Genomic DNA, 17,279 nt, shown 5'->3' with positions numbered 1-17,279 from the left:
TATCTACAGTAGCTGGTAGTATAGCAGATATTAATGTTTGGTGGATGAATTATAGGTGATGGTACATCAACATTCAAACCATAGTAACCTTTACCATATGGCAAAAAGTGGTCAGTAAGACCAAGAAAAACTAGAAACAATCTAATCTAATACGGATCATCTGTTCATTGATGTGGAAACTGAGTCTCAAAGGTGTCAGAAAACTCATCCAAGGTACCCTCAACAGTAGCAAGAAGATCACAAGTGATGGCAGTCACCTGCCATTGTGACTGAGTTCAAAGGCAGCCATCAACCCACGCTTAGCCCAGAGAGAGGCCACGTGGTTTACTGGATACATGGGATCCAGGTATTATCTTGTTCCTGCCACCTGCCAGTCATGTGACCTCCAGCAAAGTTACTTCATCTGAGTCATAATTTCTGCATCTGTTAACTGGGCTATTAATAGCTCCCAAGTTGTTTGGGGCTATTAAATCTGCCAACATACATAAAGAGCCTAGCAAAGTATCAGCACTATGTGCTAAACAAACGTTTACTGGATGAATCATGAGTGAGTCCCTGTCCAACGTAGCACAACATCACAAACCTGGTTTAGACTTTGCTTTTAACTCTCTGCCGACCTGAAAGGTGGCAAGGTTACCTATGATTATAAAGTCATAATGGAGACCGCTTCCTTGGTAGAATTAGAACTTAATTAAGGTGCTCTTCAACGTCAACTCTAACAACCCTGCTCGCTGTTCCCTTCCTCTGAGTTGCCCTTCCAACTGCCCTGTGTCACACAAACCACCCAGCCTCTATTTTACCTAGCCAGACTTGCTCTGTCATGGGACACAATGATTTGAATGAGAAATGCCCCCCTGCGGGCTCAGATATTTGAACACTAGGTCCCCCAGTTGGAGGTACTTTTGGGAGAGGTTTAGGGTGTGTGGTCTTGTGGGCAGGAATGCATCACTGGGGGTGGGCTATAAGGTTAAAGCCCCATGCGGGATCTCTCTCTGCCACATGCTTGCAGTAGAGGATGTGTGCCCTCAGCATTTGTTCAGCTGCCACGCCTGCTACCTTCTGATATGCTGTCCCTGCCCCTGGGAGTCTGGACCTCTGGAACCCTAAGCCAACATGAACTCTTTCTTCTACAGTTACCTCGGTTACAGTGTTCTAGCACCATAACAGAAAGTGACTAATACATAGAGGGAGGAGGGCATCTCTAATCCATGTGCCCTCACCAGTCCCTCCTCGTCTCAATGGTCACTTTCCACTACACAGTGAATCGTAGTCCTACAGTCTGAATGGTTATGTCCCCTCCAAATTTTACATTGAAACTGCAGTTTACATTGAAACTGCAGACAGTGTTAAAAGTGTTAATGACTGATTCAACCATGAAGCCTAGTGCTCTCATAAGTGCATTAGTGACCTAGAATGTACATAAAGGGGCTGGAGAGATGGCTCAGTAATTAAGAGCACTTAATTGTACTTGCAAGAGGACCTGAGTTCAGGCTTTAATACCCACTCTAGGCAACTCGCAATCACATGTAAGTCCAGTTCCACGGGATCTAACAATGTCTCCTGGTATCTATCCTTGGGCCAACAGGACTCACAACAAGCATGCATGCACATAAATAATTTTAAAAATAAGAATAAATAAATCTTTTCAGAAGTACCTGAAGGGCAAGTTCACCCCACCTGGCATAGGAAGGCACAGAAATACACATCATCCTGGGGGCAGAAAGCAGCCCCCAGCAGATGCCTGCCCCCAGCAGATCCTGCCGGTAATTTACCTTAACCTCCCAACCTGCAGTGCCTTAGAAATAAATCTGTGTCACCAGGTGCAGTGACACACATATGTAAGCCCAGCACTTCAGTGGCTGTGTCAGAAGGAATGGCACAAGTTCATGACCAACTTAGGCTCCATAGTTAGTTCTGGGCCAACTTGAGCTATATAGCAGGACCCTATCTTAAAAAGCAAGTAATAAAAATAATATTTTTCAGGTAGGTTTTCTCTATGCAGCCTGGCAATCCTGAAACTTCATCTGTAGACCAGGCTAGACTCAGATTCACAGATCTGCCTGCCTGCCTCTGCCTCCCAAGTGCTGGGATTAAAGACATTGCATCGTCACTTGGCACAACGATAACGTTTTTTAAAGGATCACATTAAAGAAATTTATTTTTATTGTTTATAAATTCCCCAGCTTCAGTCAGTTTGTTAAATCAGGTCAACTGTACTAAGACAAGGAGTGTTATCTGTTTGTTGCTTGATGGGTTGGTTGGTTTTAATCATAGGAAGGTACAACCAATCTAAAATGTATCACCTTAACAATACGTATCACCAATCCTTTGACTAGTTCGAAACAGATCTAGTAGCAGAAATCAAGACTGTCAAATAAGTCTACTGACATCAAGCATCCTCTTTAGATTTTTGTCATAATTAAATGACATAATTTATCTAGTCAGCACAGGGGCTAGAATAGCATAAAAATTTTTAATGTGTTCAACATTATAAAGTCATAATAAATACTGTTTATTGTATATACAACCATGTCTTAGCCATAACTCTAAAAGCAAAGAGTAGACAAACTTTTTGTAGGTAACATTCAAAAGAGAATTAAGTCCTGCAGAAATAATCCATCCAGGCATGGTGGAGGCAGAGGCAGGTGAAGCTCTATAAGTTCAAGGCTAGCCTGCTCTACATAAGTTCCAGGCAAGCCAAGAAAGGCTAGCTACATCATGAGACCCCGTCTCAAAAACAAAACCTGCAGCTTCAGGAGATGGAGACTTCCTCACCTCAAAGAGAAGCACTTAAGAACTACACTAAAGATTGTCTTAGCACCTAGCCTGTCCAAAAAAATCTCTTATTTTTTAAATTTTCTCATTTTAACTTTTATTTTATATGTCTGGGGGTCTTACCTCTATCTTTATTTGTACACTGTGAGCATGGCTGGTGCCTGCAGAGACTACAATGGACATCAGAGACTCTGAAACGGCAGTGACAGATGGCTGTGAGTTACCATGTGGGTGCTGAGACTCGAACCAAGGTCCTCCAGAACTCTTAACCAGTGAGCCATCTCTCCACCCCATCATAAATACTTTTAATCAGGATTATTTGAGAGTCCTTGTTTCATTTTGGTGCATGAACTAAGTCTGTTTTAAAGTCATCACATGCATTTATTAAATATACTTACTTGTTTGTATGGCATGTATGTGTATGTGTATGTGAGCATGGGAGAGGAGTGCAAACACATAAGCCATGGTGCACATTTAGAGAGTAGGTCATCTGCAGGAGTAGGGTCTCTCTTTCTACCACGTTGGTCCCAGGGATGGATGGCAAGTAGACAGCAAGTGCCCCTACCCTCAGTCATCTCAGCAAAACTGAGTCACTCATATAGAGAGACTTGAAGAAAAGACAAGACAGAAATAATTATTTCAGATAGACATATTGCTTTCAGTCTTTCTCCAAAGCTTAGTTCCCTAGCCCACTCACAATTTCTTCTGAGGTTAACCTGAATTTTCCAGACTAGTGTCATTCTTCCCAAAGTTAACTCTTAGAGATTCACCTGCCTCTGCCTCCTAAGTGCCGGAATTAAAGGCGTGCATCACCACTGCCCGGCTCCAAAAATTAACTCTTAGAAAGCAAAATTATTGAATCTTGACCAGAAAAGCTTATTCAACTTTCTCTTGTCTGCCAAAAACAATTAAAACTTGGCATGGCTAATTAAAATTGCTCTCTAAGACAAAATCAAGAACCTGTGTGAGGGTGGGAATGAGAAAAAGAAGAAACATGTGCTAGTACTGGCCCAAAAGTTCCCCAAATAGCAAAGGTGGTCACACAATCTTTCTGAGACAATCAGAGATCCACAAAAAACAAACAGTGGATTAGGATGATTTCTTCCTACAGTGGCCGAGTGATTTGGTGTGTGTACTTTATACAGCTTTTCAAGTCAATGGACTTACAAATAAGGGAGACATTTCTGTCGGACCATGAGTCCCAATTTTTCTGTTTGTTTGATTGATTTTTGAGACAGGGTTTCTCTGTATAGCCCTGACTGTCCTGGAATTAACTAACTCACTCTCTCTCTCTCTCTCTCTCTCTCTCTCTCTCTCTCTCTCTCTCTCTCTCTCCTGTCCTCTCCTCTCCTCTCCTCCCCTCTCCCCCTCTCCTCTCCTCTCTCCCCTCTCTTCTCTCTCCTTTTCCCTCTCCTCTCTTCTCTCCTCTCCCCTCTCTCCCTCTCTCTTCTCCCCTCCCATCTCCCCTCTTCCCCTCCCCTTTCCCTCTCCCCTCTCCCCCCACTCTCCCATCACTCCCTCCCTCCATCCCTCCCTCCATATATATATATATACATATATATATATATACGTGTATATATATATATGGATATATAATCAGGCTTCCCTTGAACTCACAGAGATCTGCCTCCAGAGTTCCAGAGTGCTGGGATTAAAGGTGTGTGTCACCACCACCCAGCCTATTTAACTATTTTTAATAAATGAATTTTACACTGGGTCTTCCTCTATAGCCCTAACTAGCCTGAACCTTGATACGCTGAACATGCTGGCCTCAAACTCACAAAGCCCAGGCTGCCTCTGCCTCCAGAGTGCTAAAATTAAAGGTGTACACCAACATTCCTGGATGAGTCCCAGTTTTGATTCAAAGCAATACTGTCACCATATACCATAGGTAAAATTATTTAAATGTTTATTATTATTATTTTATGTATATACAGAAACGATGTGTGTGTGTGTGTGTGTGTGTGTGTGTGTGTGTGTGTGTGTGAATCCTTCTCTTTCTTAACTGCTGACCCATCTCCCCAGTCCTAAACGCAAGTCATTTCAACTCCCATATCATGTCCACTTGCCTTGCTCACTGGAGGATGTCCAGTCAGGCATCAACCAGGATCAACCAGGTCAGGCACATCCTGAGATCAGAGTGGGGTTTAATCCTTATAACCATATTCTACTCTAAGGAGTGGTACCTCCCCTCCAACTGTCTTCTTTTACCTCAAATTTTTTTCAGTCTTACCTAAAAAATTTCAAGTCAGTTACTAAGAATTTATTTCCTTAAACTCACAGAGATTCTCCAGTCTATACCTCCAGAGTGATGGGATTAAAGGTGTGTGCCTTTACCCAAATGATTCAAATGTTAATAATGCCATACCCCACCTTCCCTTCATTTTCTCGACTATAGAAACCGCCTTATCTCTAAATATGCAGTATTTCCTTAAAAGTCAGGAATAGTCCCTCCTGTTTTCACAATGATTATCAAAATCAGGAAATTAATATTGACCCTAAAGCTAATCATGTTTCAACCCTTATTTTTTACCCACTGTCCAAAGAGCATTCATTATGGCAATATAAATTACATCAGCAGACAAAGAGAAAAATGTCTTTGATCCAAGAACGAGTCCAGGATCGTGTGTTGCATTAGTCTATATTTGTCCTTCAGCCTCCTCTAATTTGGAAGCAGGCACAACTCATCTTATTTTGCGAGACTGGTCTTTCAGAGAACCCGAAGCCTGGTTCTGCTTTGCTAGCAGGCCATCAAGGCCCAAAGATCCACTTGTCTCTGCCCCTCCACTGCTTGGGATGACACCAATCCTTGACCACACCCCACTTTTAAGTGGATGCTGAAGCTCTAAATTCAGATCCCAGTGCTTGCCCAGCAAGACCTCTTACCTACTGAGCCATCTCCCTAGCCTCGTGGTTACATTCCTGTTATATATTTGAGGGAGGGATTCTACAAAGTGTTTTTCTCAGAAGTCTATTTGCTTCATCATTGATATTAATTTTGGTCACGTAGGAAAAGTAACTTCTGCCATCTTTCTTGACATTAAAGTTTTGCTTGCCTCCCCCTCACCCCCTTACAACTAATGAGTACCTATCTGTGAGGAGATGCTAAGGCAAGCATCCCCTGCTACAGACAATGAGAACTCTGGAGAAAATGGGACTTATCCAATGGCATAAAGCTTAAAGATACCAAAATATAAATGGAAAGTCATAGGTAATTTCCCATATTGAGGTTTCTCATAAAGGCCTCTGCTTCCCACACCAGCCACCACGGTTAAAGTAGCCCCATCTAACATCCTAACCCTGTGCAGAGGAAGCTCACAAAACAACCTCATGGTCCACAGAATCCTATCTAGGATAAAAATAAGTTGGAATGGAAAAGACTGGAACACTTCTAAATTAAAGGAGGTGGAAGGACAGATAGACACTAAAAGTCTAGTTCAAGTGATCATTCTGTCTGTCTCTAGTGATCTTTCTACTAAACTCTAAGGCATCCTGAGGGCAGCAACCCTTTAGACCGGACAGAAGGCATCCTGAGGGCAGCCCTTAACACCGGAAGGAAGCCTCTACACTCTGGGCAATGCATGTGATTGTGCTAGTGGAAGGAAAGCCAGGGGGCACTAAGAAGCCTAACAGGAAACTCTGTGTACATTTGGATACGCAGCTCAAAGGGGAAACCTGGGAACTCCCCTGCCTCTCTGCCTTGAACCATCTGTCACACCCTGACCCTTCAACTAGCTGGCTGAAGCTCTTCTTCTGAGTTCCTATTCTCTCTCTGTCTCTCTCTCTGTCTCTGTCTCTGTCTCTGTCTCTGTCTCTCTCTCTCTCTCTCTCATCTTTTTAAAAAAATTTTTAAGGACAAGTGTCTTGCTTGCATGTAAGTGTGTACACTGCATGCATGCCTGGCACCCACAGAAGCCGGAAGAGAGCTTCAGATCCCCTGGAACTAGAGTTACACAGTTGATGAGTCACCATGTGAGTACTGGGAGTTGACCCAGGCCCCTTTGGAAGGACAGTCCCTTAACTGCTGAGCCATCCCTCTAGTCTCTTTCCCTGTTTTTTAATTTTAGTTTTAGAAAGCTGTATGTATTGACACAGTTAAAAAAAATCAATATGCTATATACTCACTAGAATAGATATAATGATTGTTTAACGATATTGGCATAGAGGTAGAAAAAAACTGGAACTCTTTTTAAATAGCTTCTTACTTTATTTTATGTCTATGAGTGGTTTGTGTGCATATGCACCACACACTTCACTGGTCTCCAAAGAGACGTGAGGATAGTGTCAGACTTCCTGGCACAGCAGTTGCAGACAGTTGGGAGCCTCCTTGTAGGTGCTGGGAATCAAACCCAGAGTCCCTGGAAGAGCAGCGGGTATTCCTAACCATTGACCCATCTCTATCCCTTATCCTGAACAATAATTACCAAAACATATATCCACGCAAAAATATAAAATATTGAAATGGTCAAAACATATAAGCAACTTGAATTATGCATAATATGATAAATGGACCCATAAAATGCAGAATGGTCAAAAAATGGAATATTATTTGATAGTAACAAGTTATGCAGCACTGATACTGAGTGCATGATGGGTGTACTTTGAGAATATTATGTTAATGAAAGAAGTCATTCACACAAGACCACACAGGATATTATCCCAGGCATAGTAAATGACTGAAATAGGAAAACTTATCCAGATAGACAGTTTAATAGAGGTTGCCCTGAGCTGGGCAGGTAGGGAAGGAAAATAGCGAATATCTGCTAAGGGGCATGAAGTTTCTTTTGGTGGTGACTTAAAAAAATCTTAAACTTGATTGTGGCGAGCAAAAAGTCCTAAAGTTGACTATACAACTTGATCAACACCTTAAATTGTATATTTTAAAGGGGCAACTTATGTGATACATGTTAACCACACATGAATAGAGCTACTCTAAGTCAATACTCTATACTTGTTATGGTAGCTCCAACCTATAGAATCCCAGCACTCAGAATGCTACACGTAAGAACTGCTTTAAGTCTGAAGCAACTCTGGGCTTCAAAATGAGTTCCAGACTAACCTGCACTACAGAGTAAGAACCTGTCACAAACAGTATATATGTATATCAAAATATCAATACATATGTATACACATACGCAACCCATAATCCACACATTGTCCACTATCTACTTTCTACCAGAAACCATAGTATGTTGTCATGCCTTCCAGGTTTCTTTGTGCAAATTCAAAATATCATTATCCCTCACAAAATATACTTCACACTTATTCTATCCTTACTCTATATATATCCTCGGGGAATACCCGGACTCTTGTTTGTAGCTTTAAAGATTTTCCCTTGTGTAAACGTATCCAGTCCCCTGCTGCTGCACACTTCCAATCGTTTTCTATCAGCAAGATGCTGCAAGGATTGCTCCCTATCCTTTAATTTGGTTTCGACAAGTGACGCTCTGTTTCCAGACAACCAGGATAACGTGTGGAGTAGCAGGAAGCGTTCCGGAGTTAGTACCGTATTCGCAACTGGTCTCTCCTGTTAAGTGGCTATGTGACTAACCACACTGTGCGTTACTTGTGGTTCCTCAGACTTAATGTCCTTATTTTCATGAGCATCCTGCCTACTTTATCACACGCTTTTAAGAATAACTATAAGGTAGGCCTCGTAGGTTACTGCTGAGACAATTTGAATATCAGAAAGCACAAAGGGAAGAAGCCAGATAATGAGTATAATACATTGGAGGTCAAACATTCCGAGGATAGCAGTAGGTGTTTGAAGTGGCAAGGAGGAGCCAGAAGCTAACTGGTCATACGATAAATGTAGGATGAAGGGATTTAGAAAATATTAGATGAAAGCTGTTGAGAAACCTCATTTCAATATGATGCCCTTCCCACGAGAAGGCCTGACTTTCCACTTTAACCACTGGCTCAGACCTCACATCACCAGGGATCTGACAAACTGAGCCTACACATCCCTCCCTAAGATGCGAGGGGCCAGGGTGAAGCTGAAAATTCCAATCAAAATCCTTAACCCAAGTTTAATAATAAGAAAATGATCAGAAAATTCTAATTTCAGTCTACAGAACAACAGACTTAAGACATTCAAAGATCTTAACACCAAGGTGAGAAGACAGATATTACCCTATACTAAAAATAAACAACTAAAAGACACAATTATCTTGTATGAATTACCTGACTAGATTTGGGATCAAGCGTCTTTTTTTTTTTTTTTTAAAGAAAGGGTTATTAAAGGACATGGTTAAGCTGGTAAGGTGCTTGCTTTAGAAGCCTGAGGACATGAGTTCAAATCCCTGACATCCATATATATAATAGATATAGAGAGAGATTTTATGAGTACACTGTAGCTATCTTTGGACACACCAGAAGAGGGCATCCGATTCCATTACAGATGGTTGTGAGCCACCATGTGGTTGCTGGGAATTGAACTCAGGACCTTTAGAAGAGCAGTCAGTGCTCTCAGGCACTGAGCCAGCTCTCTAGCCCCAAGTACACATGTTTTTAAAAAGCTGAGCCTAGCCCGACATGCTAGCCACAACACCTTTAATCCCAGCACTCAGGAGGCAGGGGCAGGCTAGGCTGGTCTACAGAGCAACTCCATGACAGCCAGAGCTACACAAAGAACCTGTCTTAAAATAAACAAACAAACAGACAAACAATGACTTGAAAGCCACACTCAGAGGCACATTTAGGAATCTTAGCACTAATGAGGGGAAACAAGAGGATCCTTGGAACTCATCTGCCAGACAACCTAGATAAGCTTCAAATTTATTGACACCTAGCATCAAAATAAGGAGGAGAGGGATTACATCAGACATGTCTTAACCTCTGGACTTCACACACACACACACACACACACACACACACACACACACACACACAATCAAGCAATGTAATTTAAACATATTTAATCTCCATAGGACTGAAAGAAAGAGAGCGCATTCAGTATATACCTTCCTAGTGTTTCTCCCTTTGAAGACCTTACTAAAAGATTGGAGTCTCACAGAATAAAGTGGGGTGTAAGGAAAGATCTATCAGAACACCCAGTGCAGGACCTTGTGTTTAACTTATGCACATAAGTTCTGGTTGACCAAAAAGAAGACTTTATGAGATTCCTAAAAACGCCGTTGGAATCACAGGAACGAATGCTATGAACTAGTTTAGTCAGAGGTGCCAGCACCTCACAGACAGCACATATTTATGTGCTTATGCACATGCAAATTTGTCAGAGCTATTTTACACACATGTCCTAGTTAGGTTTCCATTGCTGTGATAAGACGCTGACTAAACCCAACTTAGGAGAAGAAAGCCAAGGTAGGAACTGAGGCAGAAAACATACAGTTAGGATGTGAAGCTGAAGAAAGGAGGAGGGCAGCTTGCCGGCTTCCAGGCTCAGTTTCAGGTACCTTTCTTATACCTGCCAGAACCACTTGCCTAGGGATGATGCCACCCACAGTGGGCTGGACCCTCCTACATTAATCAATCAAGAAGTGCCTCACAAACATGCCTTTTTGTTCTGCTGTGACACTCTTAAAAACAACATTTAAGAGCAGCACACACTGGACTAAACAAAGGACCACCAGTAAGGATTTATTTTTGTTTGTTTGCTTGCTATTTGGTTTTGGTTTTCCAGACAGGATTTCTCTGTTTAGCCCTGGCTATCTGGAGCTCTTGTAGACCAGGCTGACCTTGAACTCAGACCTCACCCATGAGCTTCAAGAAGGATCTTAATGGCCACCTAATGTCCTGCTCCCATTCAAATTTCCCCAAACATCCTCACAATAAGTTTTGTTTTCTTTTGTTTTTAGGGCTTCAATCAAAGATTACAGGCCACTTATATTGTCTTATCTCTTTAACCTTCTTTAATGTTTACCCTTCATTCTATTCCATGAATCATTCATGATGTTGTGAAGATCACAAGCCAGCTCCTGTGTATAGCGCATTCCACAACTGGGATGTGTTTAATCATTTCCTCATGATTAGATGCAAGTTAAACATATCTGGCAAACGTCAGTTTCTACTCCAGCAACTCAGCACTGACAATGTAAATTCTAGCTAGGCTCGTTACCGCATTTCTCCTTTGTCACTGTGAGTACTAAATAGACATCACCCAATAAATAAAACTTTGAAAGTTATCAATAAAGGTAATATTTAAAATAGCTGCCATGGGGCTGAGCAGAGGGCTCAGTAGTTAAGAACACTTTTGCCATTGTAGGGATCCTGAATTCAGTTCCCAGCACCCACATAACCATCAGTAACTTCAGTTTTGGGGACTTGACATTCTTTCCCAACCTTTGCATACACCAGGTACATGTGGTACATACATACTGTCAAACATTCATACAAATAAAAAAAATCTTAAAAAAAAATTAAAACCACCATGAACACCAGTTATACATCAGTCTTAGTGCCCGGTGCTTAAAATATATTCTCAGGCCTAGAGAGAGGGCTTGGTGGTTAAGTGTATTGCTACTCAGGCTGGAGACATCTCCAGAGGTTAAGAGCACCGACTGCTCTTCCAGAGGTCCTAAGTTCAAATCCTAGCAACCACATGGTGTCTCACAACCATCTGTAATGAGGTCTGAAGCCCTCTTCTAGTGTATGTGAAGACAGCTACAGTGTATTTATATATAGTAAATAAATAAATCTTTTTTTTTTTTGGTTCTTTTTTTTGGAGCTGGGGACTGAACCCAGGGCCTTGCGCTTCCTAGGTAAGCGCTCTACCACTGAGCTAAATCCCCAGCCCCTAAATAAATCTTTTTTAAAAAAAAAAAAAGAATATTGCTATTCTTACAGAAGACCCAGGTTCAGTTCCCTGTACCCACCTGGTGGTTCACAATCATCTGTAATGATCCCCTGATATCCCTTGCTGGCCTCTGAGGGCACTAAACACACACAGAGAGACTATACACACTTATACATATACAAATAAATCTGAAAATATATTCTCATTTAATCTCCACAACGATCCTACTACCAAACAGGTTTAAAGAAGTTAAGGTATGTGTCAGGAGCATGGACAAGGATAAGAGAAAATGCAGGATTACACAAACGAATTATAACACAAAAACACATACAAATTAACACGTGATCTCATGGGTCCTGTCTTCCTGGTACACCTTCAAAGGACCCTTATGTTACAGGTTTGGTTCACAGCATTGGAAGAAAAATAAAATCCCAAGAACCTTTATGATAGGCTAATGTTGAGGCTTCTAGTTTTCAAAGGTTAGATTCCTATGGGAATGAACCTGAGAATAAGTTGTCTGTGGGTCACACAAAATTCCCCTTTACTTGAAACGTTCATTTAAAGACTGGCCACATTTTTCACTACAGCCAAGAAAATATAGCAATGATATCCTAAGTAATGATAACATTGTAGACTGTTGACTTTTAACCCTTCCTGTGCAAGAAAATAAGGGGGGAGGAAAGATGATTAGAGAATTTTTCATACTACAGAAAAATTCTTTCTTTACTACAGAAAAATACTGTAAATAGTTCACCCAGTTGTATTTATCTGGTGTGACATTGTTTATCTGTAAATGCAAAAGCCCATTGATTGAGGGGATATTATGGGCCATTAGAATCATTTTTGAGAAACTAACTTGAATTTAGGAAGTTGGGCCCTAAAAGAAACCAGAAGTGAAATCCTTCTCAATTTCCCTAAAACCTATCCGCAAAACACCTCAAAAACTATATAGGTCTCAGAAAATGATCTGGTAGTAGCATTTACACTTGACATTTCATTATTACAAATTACATCTTTCGATATGTTGAAAATTTTCTTTATTTGGAAAGTATCCTTAGAGGGACTGGAGAGATGGCTCAGAGGTTGAGAATACTGACTACTCTTCCAGGGACCCTGAGTTCAATTCCTAGCAACCGCATGGTGGCTCACAACCATCTAGAATGAGATCTGGCGCCCTCTTCTGGTGAGCAGGCAGACATGCAGGCAGAACACTATGTACATAATAAATCTTGGAAGGAAGGAAGGAAGGAAGGAAGGAAGGGAGGGAGGGAGGGAGGGAGGGAGGGAGGGAGGGAGGGAGGGAGGAATGAAGGAAGGAAGGAAGGAAGGAAGGAAGGAAGGAAGGAAGGAAGGAAGGAAGGAAGGGTCTCCTTAGTGATCTAGGTTAGTCCATCAGTTAAACACACAAAGTCCCTCCCTGAGTCTGTTCCTTGTCTTCATTTCTAGAGCTGAAAGCTGTGGGCCACATCCTTAAATTCCCACCCTCCAAGAATGAATGCCTCCTGAGGGGCTGTGCTGTTCTAGAACTGCTATTCACCCCTCCATTTGTTCACGTGTCTCTCTCCCTTCAGAGAAATGTCTTGAAAGATGCTGCATTCCTAGCATGATGCACCTACATCTGATATTGGTTTACTGTCATGGGATAAACCCATTTTATAGATGAGAAAACTAAACCCTGAAAATGAATATGCCATTCCCAATATTATACATCGACAAATAACCAGTACCCTATCCTAGCCTCATTATATCTCTCTTCCTTAGACTACCATGCCACAGCCTACACAACCATATGACCTAGATGGTTCCAGAGGCCTCAAATTCAGCATAACCCAGAGTCCTACCCCACCTCTTCTTGAACAAACTCGGGTGCCCTGTCAGCTGTCTCTTTCTCTGTAAAAGTCATCTGGATAGCTTAAAAAGGAAATACACAAGCCATAGTCTACTTTTTCTTCCTATTCTCACATCTAATCAATCAATAATACACTTACACAATTATAATTTTTAGACCTAGCCTCTCTCCAGTCTCCTCCAAGAGTCAAGTGTCATCACCTGTTGCCAAAACTCCAGAAATGACCTGCTACTATGTCTCCACCAACTCAACTTGGCCAAACACCTCCCAATTTCGCCTCTAGCTTTTAAAAAATATCTGTCATTTATTATTGGGGTGTGTGTGTGTGTGTGTGTCCTATACATCAGCACATATGGAAGTCAGAGGACAACTCTTAGGAGTCAATCTTCTCCTTCCACCATGGGTTCTAGGAACTGAACTCAGGTCCTCAGGCTTACAAGGCAAGTGTGCTTACCCACGGAGCCTTCTCCCTAACCGTGGGGGTTGGGGTGGGGGTAATGTAATTCCACATGTGATCTTCATCTAGCTAATTAAAGTACTTCCCAAGTTGCCACTACCCTGAGGATGAAGACCAAAATCACCTTGTCATTCAAAATTGCCCAGGCTCCCGGCTCTCCCCGCTCTTCCAGCTCCCGCTCCCTACTCACCGCTCTTTGTATGCTGAATGTGCCTCTGCCTACAAAGCCTAACTGCTGTACTCAAAGCAACTCCCATTGCCACTTCAAATTAAGTCTGACCACTCAAGTCCCTTCAAACGCCACTTCCTACAAGAAACCTTCCCTGGTTACACCAGAAAAGGGAACAGAGTCAGAGTGAGTACTTTCATCCCATCTTGCAAACTCCTGGGAAGAAGCATACATGACACTTGGAGTACTTCAATGCAGGGGTAACGTTTCTCTTCCTGGATGCACCACAGTTCTTATCACACAGTACCAGCTCAACTGACACTTGCTGTTAGAAGAAGTTTCTGGACATGGAGGATTATAGCAAAAAAAAAAAAAAAAAAAAAAAAAAAACAAGGAAACCAAGAAGCAAGGGTTGGTGTCCCTTTGAAGATGTGCAAACTGAGGCGGAAAGAAACTTGCAGCTCTTAAAAGTCATAAGGACAGCTAATCTGACCTTCATCTCATTCCTCTTCCTCACTGAAAACCCCCCCGGGGAGCGAGGGAGTATTGCAGGAAAGGGGGGGTTAGGACAGCAAGGTGGTACAAAAGAAGTCTCATCACTGTCACACTGGCAGACTTCAAATGGGCAATGGCCTTTAAATTCCAGGTTAAGTAAAGAAGAGATACAGCTGCCACCACACCCAGGTCCTGGGGAGAGCAACGTAGAACAACAAACTTCTTTCTTCCACAAAGAAGACAAAATGGCAGGAAGTCCAACTGCCTTCCAAAACACCAACAGGCAGTAGTGCCTGTACAGCCACTCAGCATCTCACTAACAGGGTACACTGTTTTGCCACCGCTCCCTGGCATGGGGATAAGAAACGCAAGTCCTGAACGAAGCAGAAGCTACTTAAGACTACTTTGGGAACAATGGGAGCATCTTGTGTAAAGCACTAAGACATTTTGGCTAAACCTCGGGGACTTAGCAGTGCTGTGGAAAGGAAGACGCCAGGGTTCCAGGGCCGCATTTCATTGTCCCTATGCTCCTGGGCCCAGGTTATGTTTGCCATGGAAAGCACAGTCCCAGCCCTGGGATCAGGCTCGCCGGAGTCACCCTGCCAAGCACAGACTCCAGGGGGGAAAAAATGCCTCTTCAAAGAGGCCTCTGAATAAAGAGCCACACATGAACTGCATCCTCTAACTCCAGCGTTCCTTCCAGGAGGGGAGGATGAAGGCGTGGAGGGTGGTGTACAGAGCTTGGAAAGTGACTTAGGAAAGGAGACGTGATCCTCTCCTGACACAGGGGAAATCCTCAGAGAGAAAAAGCAGTATTTACTACAAATGGACAAGGAAGAAAATGGAATCTGGAGAGATGTGAATGGGGTAGGGAGAGAAGGAAAGGCACAGAAAAGAAGGGCAGAGTGTCATCACAAAAGTGTGGGAAGAAGCAAATCCAGTGTGCTGATCCTTTCCCACATCTAACCACTACTCACTGCACCCCGATAAATCCCTCCACTCACAAAGCCCATAGGATGGACTGTCCTTTGCATTCTGAAACATCAAGCATTTAACAACGTGTCACCCGGCAGCCCCAACTTTGGAGACCTGGGCATCTAAATTAAAAATGAATAAAATTGGTTCACAGAAGCTAAAGGCAGACAGTAATGACTTTTCCTCCAGCGCTGGCAGAGGCTGTGAAAAAGCTTTAGCCTTTTGGAGTTGAGCAAATACTCTGGCATTTCTCCTTCTTTTGACATTCCTAAAGGGGGTGTGGTTGACCCAAAGTCCATTCATTTCCAAGGTTGTACATCTCTCAGCTAAGACTGGCCCCATCTGTTCTGGAGCCAACCAGCTGTTTATCTCAAAGGAGCATATTTATTGCAGTGTTCATCCCTGTAACTCTTATGAGGAGAGCCAGCATCATACGAGCCAGAATGGTGCCTGCTTTATTAAATGTGCCAGCTCGTTGAAAAACAAAATTCGAATAACACACTACCATGCTCCCTGGTTTCCCTGGTCAGGTTCACTGTTCTTGGATACCTTTCAGTAAAGCCCAATAAAGGGTGATACCACATCCAACTTTTCCTTTCCCTAAAGTGTTAAAAAAAAATAGTACCCAGGTTCCCTAATCGATTCCGTCTGCAGTCTGCAAACCGTTATTTCGGAGTGGAGACAAGCCTCGGGAACAGCAGCTTGTTACAGTACCATTGTCAATGGCAAGATCCTATTGCGATGTAATTTAAAACACTCATACAAGCACAAATTCCACTTCCAAACCATCCCGAATCCCGCAGTCGGGAGAACACAAAAAATAAAAACGCTTAACAAAAATGCAGCTTCTAGCAGCCGAAGAGAACCTTCCCTAGACACGTGAAATATTTCTGACTGGCACGGAGTGCACCATTAAAGGACACTGTCACCTCAAATCAGCAGAAAAAGGCGAGACAAACGACACAGACATGCACACATAAAATAAAGCCCCACGAAACTTAAGCGACTCAAGAGAAACATGCTCATCTTAAAAATAGTGTGTGCTAGTCCAAGCGACACAAATGTTCCCAAGAAGTACGGCCACATTAAATCACTGTCTCCATTTCTCCCCACATATCACCCTTTCCCACTCAAACCTCAGCAGTGGGGCCGTGGAATGACAGTACTGCAGCTCCCCACCTTTGCCCTCCTCGTGTTTTCCAAGTGCACTTCCCAACATCCTTCCCAGCCCAGCCCCCTCTCAACAGCCTCAAAAAGGTTAAGGGAGTTGAGGCGAGGAAATTGGCAAGCACCAGTGCTCTAGCGGGGGCAGGTTGCAGGAGTTGTTCTTTGCAGTGACCCAAATTGCACAGAGCGATTTAGCTCTTAGCAGCGCTAGTGCGAACCTACCGAATTCATACCCCCATTCCCGGCCCCATCTTCTCAAAAGAAAGCCTTGAGAACTAAGCTGGAGGAATAACTTGGGAGAACGATTTGAAATAAATCACTTCAACTCACCTGGTTTGGGATTTTTCTCCCCACCCCAGGCATAAACAGAAATGATATACGAATGAGTCACGCACGCAAGAGAAGGTGCTGCGGTGTCCTAAGTCCAAGGACTGGAGTCAGTCCCTGCCCTGGTCCTGCTGCTACTCAGGGCTCAGCTGGAGCGAGCGGCAATAGCGAGCCCAGCAGCAGCAGCGGGGGGGAGCGGGGGGTGGATAGACCGTAGCACAATGAATGCAGTAGGGTTTTGCAATGACATCATCCCTCTGTCCGAGCGGCCCCAATAGCCATGCTCCAGAACTGTGCACTCTGGGATTTG

At 42.9% G+C, this 17,279-nt stretch overlaps 1 protein-coding gene across 7 annotated transcripts in view; it reads right to left on the bottom strand.

Annotated features, from left to right (window-relative positions):
* Positions 1-17,109, bottom strand: part of Rab30 (RAB30, member RAS oncogene family) — a 94,642-nt gene extending 77,533 nt beyond the window's left edge. For 5 of the 7 annotated variants that reach the window (NR_174183.1, NM_001399387.1, NM_001399388.1 and 2 more), the window contains 1 exon segment: positions 16,973-17,109. The gene's annotated coding sequence lies outside the window, so the exon portion shown is untranslated. 7 annotated transcript variants of the gene reach the window in all.
* Between the last annotated feature and the right edge of the window lie 170 nt (positions 17,110-17,279).

This window comes from Rattus norvegicus, chromosome 1, assembly GCF_036323735.1.
Source record: "Rattus norvegicus strain BN/NHsdMcwi chromosome 1, GRCr8, whole genome shotgun sequence".
NCBI classification, from domain to species: Eukaryota; Metazoa; Chordata; class Mammalia; order Rodentia; family Muridae; genus Rattus; species Rattus norvegicus.
The sequence above is the reverse complement of the archived record's forward strand: the minus strand, read 5'-3'. Positions and strand labels throughout refer to the sequence as shown.